Source organism: Euprymna scolopes, chromosome 29, assembly GCF_053919585.1.
Source record: "Euprymna scolopes isolate OS-2025 chromosome 29, ASM5391958v1, whole genome shotgun sequence".
Taxonomy (NCBI): domain Eukaryota; kingdom Metazoa; phylum Mollusca; class Cephalopoda; order Sepiida; family Sepiolidae; genus Euprymna; species Euprymna scolopes.
In genome coordinates this window covers 108,068,146-108,088,670 of record NC_136510.1, presented here as the reverse complement: position 1 = coordinate 108,088,670, position 20,525 = coordinate 108,068,146, and positions in this window count along the sequence as shown.

The following is a 20,525-nucleotide window of genomic DNA, read 5'->3' as shown; positions in this document are numbered from 1 at the left end:
ATGAAGTATATCATTCGCCTAGGTAATCAAGCGGTGATTTAAGTTCAATTATTTGCTGGATATTCCTGCCAGGTCGGACGAATAATAATTCAAGGGAAAAGATCTGAAGCAATGGAGTAATCCATAACATTTTAAAAAATCCTAACTGGTAGTAACATCCAAAATATGTAAAGTTCCGAGATTGTCTCTTTCAAAGGCAGAAGAAATAGTAAATAATTCCAGCGATATAAAAATCTGTTGGTGTTGAAAATTAAGGAAGTTCCGGAAGCTTTGAGAATGCAGAGACATTGTGACAGATTAAAGATCACTAGTCAATTGCATTATATAACAGCCGATAACACCCACACGCATACAAATATACAAATATTCAAACATATATATATAGAAAGAGACATATACGTGTAAACACACACATATGAATGATTATATATGAAAGGAAAAAAACCTAGACGTAAAATACATACGTCCAAATATGCGTATAAATTCTGATCACATAAATCTCCGAGCTCAATAAGAAATTAATCTCAATAAGAAATTAATCTTATATGATGAAGAGGAAAGAAATTAATTTAAGCAGAAGAAAAAAAAAGGGATAGGAAAAAGGAAAAGAGAAAAAGTGAGAATGCTTACACGGCAAAACCGTTGGTAACATATATATATATATATATATATATATATATATATATATATATATATATATATATATATGTACGAAGTCACTTCTATAAGTTTCCAGGCTTTTTTGTACAGGCATTTAAAATTGTCGTAGATTCTTGGAAATTCAGTATGTTATTGCTATATATTTATGAGATGACTGAACAATTTGTTTATGATTTCAGGTTCAAATGAACAGCTACAGCAGGAATTGGAATACACCCTACTAAATCCTGATTGTCACTAATGGTAAATTTAAAAATGCAATCCGGCCGTGAGAACAGTTTAGAACAACGATATGCAATAAAATTCTGTTTTAAACTTGGAAAAAACGCCACAGAAACTATGGAGTACTTGAGCCTGTTTTTTTTTGTTTTTTTTTTTTTACTATCTTGCATGAATTGAGCACCAGTTTTTGAATAGCATAAGAGATTCAAACAAGGCAGGAAGTCTGTGGAGGATGGTGAGAGGTGTGGGATGTGTAAGGAAGTCAGAACACTACAGTTGATTGGCCAAATAAAGAATTTCATGAATAAGGACCGTCGTAGAGACAATAAGTGCACAGTTTGATGTCAGTGTGGGAACTGTACACACAATTATTCGCGAGGAACTGAAGATACGGAAGATTTGCGCAAAGTTTGTCTCAAGGGTGCTTCGTCCTGGTAACAGACTATATGACCAAGACAGACATCCCCTTTATTATAGTCCAAACCTTGCTTGCTTTTGGTTATTCCATAAGCTCAAGAAAAATTCTGTCGTTATGAGAGAATTGAGGAGACAAGAGAGGCAGTGACGGGGATAATTGACGCGTGTACACAAAAGGACTTCCAAGGGGCCTTCCAAATGTTGTTGGAACGATACAACAAGCGCAGTACATCCGGGGGAGATTACTTCGAAGGAGACTAGAGTTTCATTTGTGTATTATCAATAAAAGTGCACATACGAAAAAAGTCTGGAAACTTATTGAAGGCACCTCATATATATATATATATATGCTTCCTTTACCATTCATTCCCCCCCCCGCATTGTTATATTTGACTTTGCTCACCCTCTTCCTCTTTCACTGATCATTTCCTCACTTTCTTTTCCTATTACTATTTATTTCGCCTTTCATGTGCTTTATGCCGCAACGCCTTCTCTCCTTCGCCATCTTTTTAACCTTCATCTCGGCCGATAAAATTCGACGGCTTCTAACTGAATTTGCGTCCTCCACGACGATGGCGGTGACAACCGACCAGATTATTTGGCGAACGCATTTACGAAAAGATGCAAAGGCGAAACGTGATTTTAATTCAATTGACGCGAGAATCTCGCGGTGATGTCAAAGAAAAGAGTTGAGGAAATAAGAAAAAAAAGTAAGTAAAAATTCCTCAATGAAAAAAAATTTTTTTTAATTCGTTGCAACTTTGTATTTGTAATGGTGTGGTTTTTATTCAATTATTTCAGCCTCTTTGCAATCTGTTGTTTCGCGGATTTTTTTTTTTTTTTCAACTTGGTTTTAACGCTTCCGGTTTACTGTTAAATCACGTTAACACGTCAGTTCTCGTCATATCGTCATAGCAACGAAGTTAAGCAACATTGAGTCTCGTCATTACTTAGATGAGTGACAACCGCTTTATATGATTTCCCCCACTCTCTATCTATGCCAAAATCTAAATGTAGATTCCATGAACAAAGCATCTTTCCCAGAATTGCCCCCCTTTGGAACACTGTTCCGCTGGCCTGCTTTCCGGTTGAATACAACATGGTAACCTTCAAATCCTATGTAAACAAGTTCCTGTTGAGCCGTCCCCATAAATAATCAAATTCTACCTAATTTACAACCATTAACGATTACTATACTATCACCTTACATTTATTAACCCTTATCCTCGAGTGGTCATCAGGCCTTGATAAGTGGTGACTCCCAAGCAAAAAGAAATTGAGAACATGAGTTTTGTATAATACCTAGCTTTATAAACGGTTACCAGATGAATAGGTGACTCTGGGATATTGTCATTCTACTTTTTTTCTTTTTTTTTTTTAATTTTCTTCGCTTTTTTGTTTTTGCTACTGGATGCCGGAGATTCGCCCACTTTTTAAGAGATCTCAACCGAGAGATCTTTAAGCTATTCAACCGTGCTTTTAAGCGCATTTTTTTACTCTTTTTCAACCCAAGGCATAAAGGGCTACTATTTGGGATCATGTCTAACAGAAGACTGTTGAATGTTTTTTAAATCACCCCAAAAAGTTATATCGCAACTTGGACGTAAGGGCTGCTATTTGGGATTATGCCTAGGAAATATTAACAAGATGTTGGTTTACATTACATTTAAACTTCTGCATATCAGTACAGTCAGGGAAGCACGTAGCAGGAAGGGAAAGTCTAGCTGTTCAAAGGAGAAACTATTAGAGTAGAAAGCTTTCTGGCATTAGCGGCCTCAAGAGTGAGGGGGTGAGAGCTTGCTGCTAAGTGGGTTTGTCGGGAATATGTACATCGAGGGGGCACAATTGCAGCAGGTTCATCAAGGTGTTATGTTCTTAGTCTACCGGAAAACACCGGAAACAAATTAGAATAGTCGTTTTAAATTTTGAAAAATTAGAATGTTATCCTAGCAAAATAAATATCTACAGTTAAAAATATATATATTAAAATGTAAAAAATGTAAACAATAGTTTAAAATAGATTGACCTCTAAAGTCAGTTGATTCTTACGTAAAGGTCATTATAAAATGACGTGGGTTTTATTTAGAGTTTTGTGAAAAGATACAATGATTTGGCTGTTAGAGATTTTGAAGCGAGTGAGAACAGACGTCAGAAAACTCGGGTGTGAGATGGATCGGCTCGATTCGGACGGTCATGGCTCCCAGTAGAGGGGATCAGAATACGTTAGTCTAGGACCAGCGGGAGCTTCGCAATTGGGGGGAACATCGGTAATAAAAGTTGCTGAAAAAAATATACCCCGAGATCTGTCATTTCCTTGGGAAGGGTTTCCATTGCAGCTTTCCGCCAAACAAGATCGACGATGGACTAGATGTGTTCCCGATTTGGCCCGATGTTACAGCTCCAGGTAAGGGTTATTTGTCCTTTATGCTATAAAGGTATTTATGTATATTCTTGTCCCGTTATAAACTGTAATTAAATGTACATACACGCAGAACGAACTTTAAATTAAACGATCACAACGCCAGACGGTCACAGACGGACACAGTTATATACACACGCTATATAGATGTGACATGTATATATAAATGTATATACACTCATTACATCTATATGAAGCCCCACAATGCAACAAGAGCACATTCCACTAAGGGTTAATGGATCTACAGTAGTCAATGGACAATATCGTAGTAATCGTTAGTAGTGCAAATTTGGTAAATTGGATTACTTAAGGGGATGGCTCATCAAGGACTTGTTTACGTTGGACTTGAAGATGGCCATATTGTAGTTAGTTGGAAAGCATGAAAACGGAACAGAGTTCCACAGGTATGCAGTTCTAAGAAAGTGTTTAGGTTTAGGCACGGATAAAAAGAGGTGAAAATTATTAATAGTGGTTTCAGCAAGACGAGTAAAGGTTTGGCTAGAGGGGACCATAGATTGGAGCTCAGACGAGCACTTGCCATGAAAATAGTGATAAAACAGATCCATGCTCTTAACGTCTCTTCTGTGAGAAAGAGGTTGCAGAGAAGAGAAAGGGGGATCTCCCACAAGACTACAAAGTCTATTTTAAACTCAAGGCAAGATAAAGTTTTTCCAGCAGCTCCTGCTTAGATGTGGCAACAGTAATCCATCCTTAAACGTACCTAGCTCTTATATAGGTAGAGAATTGCATCAGCAGTGAGATATCTACTTAGGAGTTCCACCTTAACTGTAGCAATATTACCTTAAGCCAGGATGTATGTTACTTGTTCAGCAGTCCTCTCAAATAATCTCATTTCTGGCCAGTTTTAACCATTGTTACAAACCCTCGCGTTGTTCTTTCACTATCATTTCGGCAACTCATTATCATTTATCCTCGAGTTGTCTATGGGCCTTGAGACGTGATCACTCCTTAGTACATAAAAAATCACATCAAAAAGAAGAGGTAATACCTGGAAAGATAGTATCACAACAAAACAGAATTTTTTATGGAAATCGCTCCAGATAAAGTATGAAGCCAATTGATGTAAAAAGCTAAATAAAAATATTCAATGTCAAACTTTTACTAACTGTAAGTTTTAGATAGATAGACCTCAGCTAAGAAAACATTAATTCTTTCCCCTTTGTCAAAAACATCACTAATGGAATGTGAAGAATAAAGGACAAAATAATATAATAATATACCACATTATCCTCAGAATTGAGCATTTAAAGATATTACATTGGTACAAAATAGTATATTTAACTGGATTTAAAGATATTACGTTGGTAAAAAAATAGTATATTAACTGAATTTAAAGATATTACATTGGTAAAAAAAATAGTATATTAAACTGGATTTAAAGATATTACATTGGTAAAAAAAAATAGTATATTAAACTGGATTTAAAGATATTATATTGTTTAAAAAAATACTATATTAAACTGGATTTAAAGATATTACATTGTATATTAAACTGGATTTAAAGATATTACATTGTATATTTAACTGGATTTAAAGATATTACATTGGTACAAAAATAGTACATTAAACTGGATTTAAAGGTATTACATTACTAAAAAAAATAGTATATTTAACTGGATTTAAAGATATTACATTAGTAAAAAAAGTATATTAAACTGGATTTAAAGATATTACATTGGTAAAAAAAAATAGTATATTAAACTGGATTTAAAGATATTACATTAGTAAAAAATAGTATAATAAACTAGATTTAAAGATATTACATTGGTAAAAAAAAGTATATTTAACTGGATTTAAAGATATTATATTGGTAAAAAAAATACTATATTAAACTTGATTTAACGATATTACATTGGCAAAAAAATGTATATTTAACTGGATTTAAAGATATTACATTGGTAAAAAAATAGTATATTAAACTGGATTTAAAGATATTACATTGGTAAAAAAAGTATATTTAACTGGATTTAAAGATATTACATTGGTAAAAAATAGTATATTAAACTGGATTTAAAGATATTACATTGGTAAACAAAACAGTATATTAAACTGGATTTAAAGATATTACATTGGTACAAAATAGTATATTAAACTGGCTATAAAGATATTACATTGGTAAGAAATAGTATATTAAAATGGATTTAAAGATATTACATTGGTAGGAAATAGTATATTAAACTGGATTTAAAGATATTACATTGGTAAAAAAAATAGTGTATTAAAATGGATTTAAAGATATTATATTGGTAAAAAAATAGTATATTAAACTGGATTTAAAGGTATTACATTGGTAAAAAATAATATATTAAACTGGAGTTAAAGATATTACATTGGTAAAAAATAGTATATTATACTGTATTTAAAGATATTATTTTGGTAAAAAATATAGTATATTAAACTGGATTCAGCATTAAAGCATAGTAATATTAAAACATATTAATATCAAAACATATTAGGTTTCCTGGTGCTACCAGATCAGGCTTTCTGAAAATACTGGTTTCCTGGCTTAAAATGCATCAAACATTGATGTCATTGCTTTCCCCCGCCCCTTTCCTTTTTCAAAACTCAGTCATGTTCTGCAATGTCAAAAACAAAAAAAAAACAAATTTTATTCTAAAAAGAAACCAAACCAAACACCATAAATAAATATTTGAATATATTTTAAAAATAGTTTTACTAAAATGATTGGACTTGATATGAAATAACAAAAAAAAAATGATTGATATGCGTGTAAAACAAAATAATAAAATACGAATTTTATATAAGAATAAACGTTTTTTTATTTATTTTTTTTAATGAATTCAATGTTTTCATTTTATCGATTTATTATGTGGAGTCTTGGACATTTTTTTTTTTTGTCCACCATGATTGGTGACCCAGACGTGTCATTATCTGCAATCAAATGACCTTTTGCGCATGCGCATCAACTTACACATGGGAGAGTGGATTTTCGTGTTTATTGACTAATATCAAATCGAAACAGCAAAATCGAATTGCGCTCGTAAGCGCTATCTGTTGTACATTCTCAAATAACACTCTTAACATTTAAACGCCTTAAAGACTACAAGCGTTTATTTATTTATTTTTGCAGCAAGAAAAAATAAAAACGGGCAAAAGTTATAACCCGTTGACTGAAAAATTAGTGCATTATGCCAATTTAATGGTTGAATATTATTAAATTTGTGATCATTTTCTTGCACTAAATACTAAGCACTATTAATTCCTATTACCCTCTTTGGTGTCCATCGAGTAGATACCATAAAACTACGTCCACTGCACCTTACCATAACAAAGGTCTATAAAAAAATTCAGCCAGATCGGCCCATTCGTTTCCGAGAAAACCTGTAGAGTAAATGTGGTATTGTGGTGGATAATCTCTATTAATCCATAACTGTGCATCGAGTTAATACTATAATACTTAATCCACTGTAACATAGCAAAGATCCATAAAAAAAAATTAGCCAAATCGGCCTATTAGTTTCCGAGAAACCTTTTAGAGTAAATTTGGTATTTGGTGGCTAGTCCCTATTAATCCATAACTGTGCATCGAATAGATACCATAATACTTAGTTCGTTGTACTTTATCAGGCAAAAGTCCATACAAAATTTCAGCCAGAGTGACCCAGTAGTTTCCGAGAAAAGTGGAACGGATAGATAGATAGATAGATAGATAGATAGATAGATAGATAGATAGATAGATAGACAGACAGACAGCCTAAAAGAAGCATAATAAAGATTCTGTCACACAGAAATGGAATGTGGGGACCACTTGACATCTAGGTGTAAGGTTTCGTTGGTGGACAACAACCATACAATAGGACACAATGGAGTGTACTCCAAACTAAATAAGTAACCATTTGGGACTCCCAGGTGTTGTATGCGCTCTCCGCTTATCTCCGCATTGTTTCCAGTCGTCCTGGATTTCTCCTTGCCACTGGACTCAAACAGTGCCGATTTAGGAGAGGTATGGTTGAGGATTGCGCAACACTTGCCTCACAATTATATGCACAGCTGTCCCTACAGGGCGTATCCTTTGTCTTTCGAGACTAAACGGAGGCATTGGAGTGTATAAATCACTCGACTGGACCATCCATTATTTGGATTCTTCGAACTATTGTCCTCATTTTGAGTGTCATTTTCACAACGTTTCGGCTAGTGTAACCTCCGACCTTCTTCAGGTGTATCTTGTCGAACTTAGGAATGTTTCTGTCGGACTCGGGAATCTGGACGGAATTTCGAACGAACCCGTGACGCAGTGGTTAGAGTATTTGAAAAAAAATCAGTTGTAAAAGGTTATATTCTCCTACAGGTTGGTGGTTCAATTCTCAGTGTGGGCGACAAAAAGTACAATTACGAATTATTTAAGACGTCTGTAAATCATGGTTGACGGAACAAGAGCATGCTACCCCCGTGAAGTAAATAAAAGGGTTCCGTTTAAAATTCCGTCCAGATTCCCGAGTTTGAGAATAACATTCCACAGCTTGACAAGATACACCTAAAGAAGGTTGAAGGTTACATCGACCAAAAAAAATGTGAAAATGACACTCAAAATGAGAACAGTAGTCTGAACAATCCAAATAATACGAATAATCCACTGCGTTTATGCAATTCCTACAGTTAGAGACCTAAAAAAAAATAAAGCTGTTAAACTTGACATAGATCACTATGGGACAAGAAGTAGATACTAACAACCCTAATTGAAGTCAGTGTCCTTAATGAGGCTTGTTTAAACAGAACTGAGAGGGAGAAGATTATAAGGTCTTATGTACGACATGAAAAAAAAATGAAACAGTAGGAAGATCTCCATAATTCCTGTAAGCATAAGAGTAGTCGGTCTTATAAAAAAAGGATTTCAAAAACTACCTGGCGAATATACCCAGTGAATCAACTACGACAGCAATAAAGAAACAGTTAGAATATTTAAAAGGTCTCTCGGTTAGAGCAGTGGTTCCCAACCACTGTTCTGCGGCACATTAGCGTGCCGTGAAATGTTTACTTGTGTGCCGTGAAGAGATGATGGCTAGAAGTAATTTAATTTCATTTCTTTAATAAAAACATTTTATTTCTTAACCATGATGACATCGCACAATTCCAACTTTACATAAAAAAGGCCATAAAAAAGCTTAATGTCTACGCGCTATTTGGACTGGGATTTTCTGACCTAAACAACATTAAAACTTTTTTTAAAATTGTGAAAGACTTAGAATATCGAAGATTTAAGAATGCCTCTCTCACATCCGCTCATATATTGCAGCAGTAGGTAAGAAACACCACATACGGCACAATCACGTTGACACACCGGTTCTCGCCAGATCACCAAAGTTAAGCAACGTTGAGTTTGGCCAGTGCCAGATGGGTGACCATTTAGGAAGGCGAGGCGCTGTATGTACCGCGAGGTAAAATACCAGGTCTGAAAACTGGCGCGGTCTATCCTTCTCTCGAGGGTAGCTGGGCCTCTCTTAAGCAGTGGTAGGCAACCCATCTAGTGACGGCGTTACGATAAAAAAATACCCTTGATAGTCCAAGCGAAGCATTAAGTATTCAGCTACGGACAAGATTTGAAATAAACTACAAACTCGTGTAGTCAGTTCAATCTAGGTTGCGGTTGTATGTTACGTTTTTTTTTTCTTTTTTGTTTTTAATAAACACTAAGCACAACTGACATTCACCATTGTTATTTTATGCCATATATTTAATGCATAATATATTGATTTATGTGAATAAAAATGTTTCCTTTTTTTTTTTTTACACGGTGGTCACCACTTATCAAGGCCCGGAAGGCACTCAGGGATAAGGGTTAATTCCAAGTACAGTACGTTAGTGTGGAGATTTGATGAAGTGTTTAGTTAAGGGGGCGGTTCATTAGGAATTTGTTAACGTTGGACTTGAAGATATCCAAGTTGTAGTCAGGTGGGAAGCAGGCAGACGGAACAGAGCTCCACATGCGTGCAGTTCTAAGAAAGAAGCTTTGTTCATGGAATCCACGTTTTAATCTAGGCACAGATAAAGAGTGGGGGAAATTTTTCATAGTGGATTCAGCTAGACGGATGTTTTTCGTGAAAGATTGGCGAGGGGGGACCAGAGATTGGAGTTCAGACGAGCACCTGCCATGGAAATAACGATAAAACAAGGATAGGCTCGCAACGTCTCTTCTGTGGGAGAGAGGTTGCAGGGTAGAGAAAAGGGCATCCCCCCACTAAGCCACGAAGTCTATTTTGTACTCTGTCAAGGCAGGATAGGCTGATTTTAGCAGCTCCTGTCCAGATATGGCAGAAGTATTCCATCCTTGGACGTACTTGGCTTTTATAATCTTTGTTTTTTATTTTATTGCAAAAAGGTTTTATGAGTAGAAAAGACTAATTTTTTTGTGATAGGTGTTGAATAAACTCAATAGTGTTACGCCGTGTTAAAAAGGTTGGGAACCACTGGGTTGAATGTCTGAAATGGCATTCCCATAAAAATGAAAATTATAATAAAAGACCTCCTGTGTGATACGATATTTTTGTTTTAGTCCTGAGCAAATCTCATTGTTTTCATGTGGTTTTTCTGTTTCTCGCTCTAATTGAAAATATATTTAAGGCAAGTAAGCTATACGGAAACGTATTTGCGTGTATGTACGGTTTGCGATTGCTTTTATACTTAAGTCATATTTACACTAGGTAACTCATGAATCAAATTTGCTGGCTTTATTACCCTTTCCTTAGCTATTATTCCCATTGGCCGATAGGTGTCAATCTCTTTGTTTGAAGTGTTTAAGTGCGCATCCCTTTTAAGTAGATTACATTAAAAATGGTGACATCACCTGACACATCAGAATAAAATTAATCGATCTGTTTTTCTTTATTTTTTCCTGATGCCATTTTAAATTCATCATTTGGTTAGGATATATGTACAGGATGGAACGATAAAATTGTCGCCCTAGAAAAGACGACATGATTCCATTTCCGTTTGATGAAAACGGGTTTTCTTTTTTTAGTTTCAGACAATCTACAAGTTGACCAGTAGTGTATAAATCTCAAGAGCGATATGAGCCTTCGATCATGTCTAAAAGTCACACAATATTCAACGCGCGAGATCGGAGATGCGCCGCTGTACAACTCATGCTCTCTACAGATCCAAATTATGACAACAGGACCATTGCCATCATCCTCAAAATTCAAATCCACGGTTATGGTCTTTGATGTGGTTTCAAGTGAGGGCGGCATCATGCCATCTTGCATTTTCGAAGTCGGTTTGAGTCAGCATCAACATGTACCTGGATGTGCTGAAGTATGCGGTGATCCTCTGGTGCAATGAGGTAGTTGTTGGCAGCATGACTCGGCGCCGGTCTACAAGTCCAAACAGACCAAGGCTTGGCTTCCGAAGGAGTGCTACAACTTTGTATCCTTCTCTCACTGCCCCCCTCTTTCCCCGACATGAACCCGCTGGACTACTTCGTTTGGTCATACGTCAAGAACATCACTAACATGATATCCTACAACACCAAAGCCAGCCTGACCGTCGCCATCCGCCCAGTATTCTCCGAGCTCCCTCTGGCGCTTGTGAAAAAGGCATGCTCCGAGTTCCGGACCCATATCGAGCGTTTATTTATATTAGTTTTTCTTAATTATTAAATGTTTTATTTATTTTATTTATTTATTAGTTATCCTAAAGTAAAGTTTATTCTTTGTCTACAATTATTTGCTATTTCGCTTCTATAATTTAGGAATTTGGGGGAATTTTTAAATTTCTAGTTTCTTGCTCAAGCGTCATCTATACGGATCGAATAAATCAGTATGTTCTACTTATCGCTAATATCGACCATAGGAAAACGTTTGCTCATTTTGAGGTTCTGGTAATGGTTTGATAATGATGTTTTAAATTTGTATTTTCTGTTATTGGGTGTTTTTTGTGATTATAATACCTAGTTTTGAAATCATAGAGGTACCTCCTATGTGGTATCTTTTATTCGACTTTTCATGGACAAATATTGTGGCTTGGTTAACGATGATTTTGGTTTGTGGCCGACGATGTGTTTATGTCTCGGCATCCAAAATCAAACTGCTTAAACTCGTTTCTGCGCATACGCTAGCCTGAATTAATAAAAACAAATAATTATATTTTAGACCAGGCAGGATATTTTCTGTATTTATTCGAAATGGCCTTTCTGGGAGTCAACTTGATCTTTTAAAAAGCTAGATTTTTCTTCAGTGAACCAGTTCAGCTGGAGTTCCCTGACCGGCGTTATTCAACGTTCCTCTAGTGAGTCTTGAGCCTGCCATGTCTCCAATTACGCTCACAAGGCGCGACACACACATACACCCAGACTGCTTGAATCCCTTCATTGTTGTATGCTCACTCATAACCAATTTATTCATTCAAATATTCCCAACGTCTTTTTTGGGCGATTACATTTACATGTTTTCATCCGTTCTTTTATTTTTGGAATTGCTGTGAGGGTATCCACGTTGCCCATGATGAAAATGATTAGTATAGCAGGTGTGTTTCAAACAGAACTTCATGTCAACCCAAGCAACGCCGGGTACCCATGCTAGTACAATATAAATATAATTTATATAATTGAATGAATAAGTTTAGTTTATGATTTTCTGACCCGTGTAACGCACGGCCTTTAAACTGTCGACTCTGACTTTTTCGATATCTCAATTAACGAATCCTCCTTGTTTTACAAGGACTGTAAAATATTCCCGAACATTCTACGTTTTTCTTATTGCTGTAAACCTTCCATTTTACATATATATAAAATATCTCTTTTTGAATGTGTGCTTTTTAACTCGTTATTTGGGGGGGGGTATCGTATAACATGTTGCTCGTTTTTATCACACTTAATTATAAACCTAAAATTCTTTTTTCACGGAAAAGGTTTCTCTGAAAGCGACTCATCCCAAAAATACTCCATCCGAATCCAAACCTTTAAAAACAACCTCCAACATTAAATATTCCGTAAAGTAGAGAGATCAGCTTAAAGTAATTTTGCAATGAAAAATGCACAATAATTTTGCAGTTACATTTTTTTATTATTATTAACTTTCTTATTTCTATTTGTCCGTGTTACTATTATTGCTTCTGGTTAAGTAACGTTGTACACTTTTACACTCGGACCCAACACGCTGTATGTACTCTACGTCTCAAAGGAGAACAAGAACACGAAAGAACTTCAGCTCACTTTTTCCACGTTGTACCAACCACTCATTATCCCACCACGCGTGACATTTATTACATTACACTTATTAACTATTACATTTATTAACTATTACATTTATTAACAATTATATTCATTAACTATTACATTTATTAACTATTACATTTATTAACTATTACATTTATTAACTATTACATTTATTAACTATTACATTTATTAACAATTATATTTATTAACTATTACATTTATTAACTATTACATTTATTAACTATTACATTTATTAACTATTACATTTATTAACTATTACATTTATTAACTATTACATTTATTAACCATTACATTTATTAACTATTACATTTATTTACTATTACATTTATTTACTATTACATTTATTAACTGTTACATTTATTAACTATTACATTTATTTACTATTACATTTATTAACTATTACATTTATTAACTATTACATTTATTAACTATTACATATATTAACTGTTACATTTATTAACCATTACATTTATTAACTATTACATTTATTAACTATTACACTTATTAACTATTACATTTATTAACTATTACATTTATTAACTATTACATTTATTAACTATTACATTTATTTACTATTACATTTATTAACTATTACACTTATTAACTATTACATTTATTAACTATTACATTTATTTACTATTACATTTATTAACTATTACACTTATTAACTATTACATTTATTAACCATTACATTTATTAACTATTATATTTATTAACTATTACATTTATTAACTATTACATTTATTAACCATTACATTTATTAACTATTACATGTTTTAACTATTACATTTATTTACTATTACATTTATTTACTATTACATTTATTAACTGTTACATTTATTAACTATTACATTTATTTACTATTACATTTATTAACTATTACATTTATTAACTATTATATTTATTAACTATTACATATATTAACTGTTACATTTATTAACCATTACATTTATTAACTATTACATTTATTAACTATTACACTTATTAACTATTACATTTATTAACTATTACATTTATTAATTATTACATTTATTAACTATTACATTTATTTACTATTACATTTATTAACTATTACACTTATTAACTATTACATTTATTAACTATTACATTTATTTACTATTACATTTATTAACTATTACACTTATTAACTATTACATTTATTAACCATTACATTTATTAACTATTACATTTATTAACTATTACATTTATTTACTATTACATTTATTTACTATTACATTTATTAACTGTTACATTTATTAACTATTACATTTATTTACTATTACATTTATTAACTATTACATTTATTAACTATTACATTTATTAACTATTACATATATTAACTGTTACATTTATTAACCATTACATTTATTAACTATTACATTTATTAACTATTACACTTATTAACTATTACATTTATTAACTATTACATTTATTAACAATTATATTTATTAACCATTATATTTATTAACCATTACATTAATTGACCATTATTATCGAGTTATATTATTTAAATTTTGTTTTCTAATGCATACGTGGCGCCGGATTTATTTTATTACTTTTTTTACAATTTTTTTTTTTTTACAATTTTTTTTACACATTTCTAGTACATTTTGGGGGGGGGGCATAATTGTGTATGAAAAATACGCAGTAGGGTAGATGTTGAAATCAAAGGTCTGGATGAGAGACGAGAAAAATGGCGCACGATTTCGTGTTTGCTGCGGGACATGTTTACTTCATTCCATATTAGCAAAGATGCGCCATTAACTTCCTGTAAGTCATATGTGTTGTTTCGTTTTAACGCCGATCAACGTCAAGTCTTGTTTGTTTCTTTTTTTTTTCTAACCCTTCCCTTTATTATTGACTTATATTACCAGATTAAGCTGTCTGAAGATACTGGTTTCGTAAGGTAATCGGTTTCAAACGTTAATGCATGTTTTTATCTTTCTCTATACAAAACATTATCATGTTCTGCAAAATCAAAAACAAAAACAACAGTTTTCCTTTACAAAACAACCAAACCAAACAAAACTCATATTTAACATGCTTAAATACTATAACTAGACAAACAGTTAGAACATTTCATACCCAAACCCCTTAATTCCGTATGTTAATTAAATAGTTTAATATATGTTAACCTATAATTCCATAATAAAATTATTAGCGTTTAATTAGTGGCTATAAAAAATTCATTTTCAAATTTATTTCATAGATATATCTGCTTATAACTAATGTTTTTATATTTATTTTTACAATTATCACATTTGGTTTATTCATTTAGGTGAACGTATCAATCGTATAATGCTGACTTATTTTAACTAATTAAACGAGATTTTAAATCAATATAAAAAAAATGTCATTACAACACAATTTCTATTATTCTTACCCTTATCCATTTGCTTTGCAATTTATTTATTACTAAAAAATGTTATTTTATTATATATTTTATTGTATTTTTTTATAATTAACAACGAATGTTTAACATTTCCAAATATTGTAATTAGGTCAGTAGTTGGAGCATTACGAGTTACTTCTATTTCATACGCTAATTTAATATTTAATTCATTATCTACATATAATTAAAGAATACAATTACTAGCACTTAGTTATCAATTTTGAATTAAATTTGTTATGTAAAATATATCATCTTAATATTTTTATTAATTTATTTTAAATATAAATCTAATTATAACTATTTATAATATTAGCTATCATTATATTATTACATTTTTTTATTTTGTTTGATATGATTTACGATTTCCAGTTTATTTTATCTTATTTGCTAATTTTTTTTATCTTATTTAATATATTTATCTCTATAAAGAAAAATGTTTCATTTTCCATGCTCTGATATTTTAATATATTATAATCTACTCTATTATTCTTAATCAGGTTTTATTCGAGACAAGATATACTTATATCAATGTCAATTATATAATGCTTAACTTATTTCAACTAATTAAACGAGTTTTGAATTAATATTCGAGAATTTAATTCTGCTTATAATTTATTGTGTTATGATTATTAGAAATGTGTTATTATAATATTATAATATTATAATAATGTTATTATAATATTATAATAATGTCATTATAATATTATAATAATGTCATTATAATATTATAATAATGTCAGTGTAATATTCATATCATTTCCATAATATTATAATAATGTTATTATAATATTATAATAATGTTATTATAATATTATAATAATGTTACTTTAATATTATAATAATGTCATTATAATACTATAATAATGTCAGTGTAATATTCATATCATTTCCATAATATTATAATGTTATTATAATATTATAATAATGTTATTATAATATTATAATAATGTTATTATAATATTATAATAATGTCATTATAATATTATAATAATGTTATTATAATATTATAATAATGTCATTATAATATTATAATAATGTCAGTGTAATATTCATATCATTTCCATAATATTATAATAATGCTATTATAATATTATAATAATGTTATTATAATATTATAATAATGTTATTATAATATTATAATAATGTTATTATAATATTATAATAATGTTATTATAATATTATGATAATGTCATTATAATATTATAATAATGTCAGTGTAATATTCATATCATTTCCATTTAGTTTTTATGTTATTTATCATTAAAAAATGTATTTTTATTTACAGCTAATATTTAACATGTCCAAATATTGCAATTATACCAACTGTTAGAATATTACGGGTTTATTACTATCTCATATGCTAATTTAACATTTAATTTATCAATTACATATATACTTATAGAATACAGTTATTAGCTCTTAGTTAGCATACTACATCATGAAAAATATTAGTCCCTCGAAAGATTGACAGAGACACCTCGGGAAGACTTGCTATATGTCCCCAGTCAACAAGAATGCTCTTTCGGCACAGAGGACCTTCCAACAGGCTTTTAACTCCCCCGGAAGAGTGGGTAACACTCAACCAGGCGAAGGATGTCAAAACACGGGACAACCTATAGAATTGAGGTTATGTACATAACGCTCTTAGTTATTATAGATACCTCCGTTCAGTTTCGAAAGACAAAGGATACCCCCTGTAGGAGCAGTTGCGCGTGTAATTGTGAGGCAAGGGTCGCGTAATCTCTAACCCCACCTCTCCTGAATCGACACTGTTTGAGTCCAGTGGTAAGGAGAAGTCCAGGACGACTGGAAACAATGCCGAGATAAGCGGAGAGCACATACAGCAACTGAAAGTCCCAAATGGTCACCCATTTAGTACTGACCAGGTTCAACGTTGCTTAACTTCGGTGATCCAGTGTAAACCGGTGTGTCAACGTGATTATGCTGTGTAGTTATTATACTACATTATGTAAAATTTATCATCATACTTTCTAATCTATTCTAAGAATATATCTGATTATAACTAGTGAGGCCTCACTATCGGATATAGTTTAAGGTCATATCCAGGACCACATTTATTGGGTATATATTCCGCTCCAACTACAATGTAATATATAAAATGTTAAAATTTAAAAAAATCCTTAGATTAAAACGAAGCGTGACACTAATATGAAGCAAGAAGGCAAATCAAAATGAAGTTTTACAGATTAAACAGAAGCGCGATAGACAACAGGCAAGCGTGACAGAATAATATGAAGAATGACAAACTAAAGTCGAATGTGTCAGACTATAGTAAAGCCTAGCAGACTAAACTGAAGCGTTTTTGTTTGTTTGTTTGTTTGTTTGTTTTGTTTGTTTTTGTTTTATTTTTGTGGGGTCTTTTAATTGTTTTTTGTTTTGTTTTGGGGGGTTGTTTTTATTTTTTTGCTGAGATGGGTGTAGTGCAGCCTTCGGTCCCTCAAAAGATTGACAGGGTAAATTTTATATATATTCATTATTATTATTATGATTATTATGATTATTCTTTTTGTTATATTTGTTATTGTTCGTTGTTATATTTGTTATTAGGAGTGAGTCTTAGAGTCTTAGTAAGAGAGATGTTGCGTTCTGTGTTCGTGTTATGAAGAGATTCATATATATAAAATGTTCATACTTAGAAGTGTAGTGAGGAGACAGTGTTGAGACAGTCTTAGTGTTCACATTGTAGATATGAGATGTAGTGGCATTTGTATGTGAAGACATTTTAAAACACAGGATATATATAAGACATATAATGACAATTTGACTGTACCTTTTTGGTAGATTTACAACACAAAGACGACGTTTTTAAAAACACATGATGGGTTTATTTCTTCTCCGACCGGTCGTGGTTTTCTTAGTCAGGAATTCAAAGTTTTACATTCTAATGTTTCAAAGGTGACCGTCTCGCTTCCAGACGTTCGACTCCCATCTCTGGACCCCAGACTGTCGTCTCTCGTCCTCTGGCTCTCTCTCAGACTCTCTCTCTGCTTAACTCTAAAGTTTCTAACTATATCGAGAACTTCCCATTTTCCATGACGTAATACACATGTTAAAACATGTGTCTTCTTTCACGTGTTCTGGAAATGCGTGTCTAAAATTTTTCCTTTGTTTACAAAAGGAATTTTAACCTATATTCCCAGTAACCTATATTTCCAATATGTTAAAAACATGTTTATTAAATTATCTTATAGTTGCATTCTTCAACTGAATTTCATAACAGAATTGACAAATACACATTCTTTTCTTAAAACTATTTTATCTCTAAGCTAAACAATGGTTTGTTTTTACATTCCATTAGCTAATTCTCTCTCGTAATCTATTTCTAAACCTATATTACGAGGTTCGAATTTCGTCTATTCTATTTCATTTTCATTTTAACTAAATCTCTCTATTTTTATACTTACATGAAAAGGGGACAGCCCTTATCATGTAACATAACATCGAGAAGACTTGCTATGTGTCCCCCAGTCAAAACTGACAACAAGAAGGCTCTTTCAACACCCAAAGAAGACCTTCCAACAGGCTCTGGCTCTGAACTCCCCCGGAACAGTGGGTAACACTCAACCAGAGTCGGGCGAAGGATGCCAAAACACGGGAAAACCTACAAAATTGATGCTATGTACATGACGCTCAGTGTCCTTTCGGCACCGAAATACAGACTATAACACACATCTCAAAGGACTGCCCCCTAAAATTGACCAATGTAAGATGAACTCATTTCATTAAATGATATTTGGTAATCATGTCATTTCCTGACACGTGTAATTTTATCGGAAAGATTCCGAGACACACATCCTCACAGACTTTTCCTTAAGTGAAGCATGCTTCGATGTGGACCTGAGGAATACCTCGGATACTGATGAATCTCGAGATGGAGAAAAAAGCTGTAATGAAGATGATGACTGGTACTTTATTTTCTTCAGATTATTCATCCTGAGAAAGTCTTGAAATAAAAACAAAACATTGATATACATATAATTTGGTTTGTTTCATTTTGTATCGCTCCATACATATGTGTGTGTGCGTGTGTGTGTTTGTGTGTGTGTTTGTGTTTGTGTGTGTGCGTGTTTGTGTATGTGTGTGTATGTGTGTGTGTATTTGTGTGTGTGTGTGTCTGTGTGTGTCTGTGTGTGTGTGAGTCTGTGTGTGTACCTATTTACAATGCCTCCCCATGGGACAGAGTTAGACACCAGGGTCGTTTTTTAACGTGGAGAAAAGGTACAAAAATAAAAATTGTCTCAGTCGTGAAGGACTGCTCCTCCACCGAAAGAGAACAAGAAATGGAAGTGCAGCATCTGAAGAACAGATACTACACTTTGACTTGGCCAAAGCTTGTGTGTTTTTTTGTTTTGTTTTTTTTACACGGTGGTCACTCAGGGATAAGGATTATTGCGAAGAGGAAAAGTGCGGGCCCGCAGCAGCAACAGGGGAAGGCCGGAACGCAGCGCCGGCGGGATCGGGCACGGCTCGGAGGCGGGTGAAGCGAGGGAAGACGATGGCATGAGACCGACGACACCCCCGACGACCCCCGGATGACTTCGCCACGACATCTCTCCCGATCGACGTTTGTGTGTGTGTTTGTGTGTGTGTTTGTGTATGTGCGTGTGTGTGCGTGTGTTTGTGTGTGGGTTTGTGTGTGTGAGCGTGTGTATGTTTGTGTGAGTGTGCGTGCGTGTATGCGTGTTTGTGTGTGTTTGTGTGTACGTGTGTTGTGTGTGTGTGAGTGTGTGCGTGCGTGTGTGTGCGTGTGTGTGTGCGTGTGTGTGTGTGCACGCGCGCGTGTGAGTACGTGTGTGTGTGTGTGTGAACTATTTTCTTGTCGAGATGAGTGTTGTGCAGCAATCGGTTTCTCGAAAGACTGACAAGGACACTTCAGGAAGACTTTCTATGTATCTCCAACTTTGACACCAAGAAGCGCAACAGCGACTACCATCTCACAAGATTTTTGCCACTGTCACAGGCCTCAAACGAACAACCCGGCATCCTTCCGCTGGCGTTGATGGAATGAATCAGTCAAAGACAACAACAACAACAACAACAACAACAAGGCTCTTCCGGCACCAAAAGAACTCCTCTCCTTGGGTAACACACAACCGGGCCCGAGCTAAGGTTGCCAAAAAAAACGGAACAATGACGCTCGGTGTCTCTGCGGTGCCAACATGCAGACAATCACACATATCCTC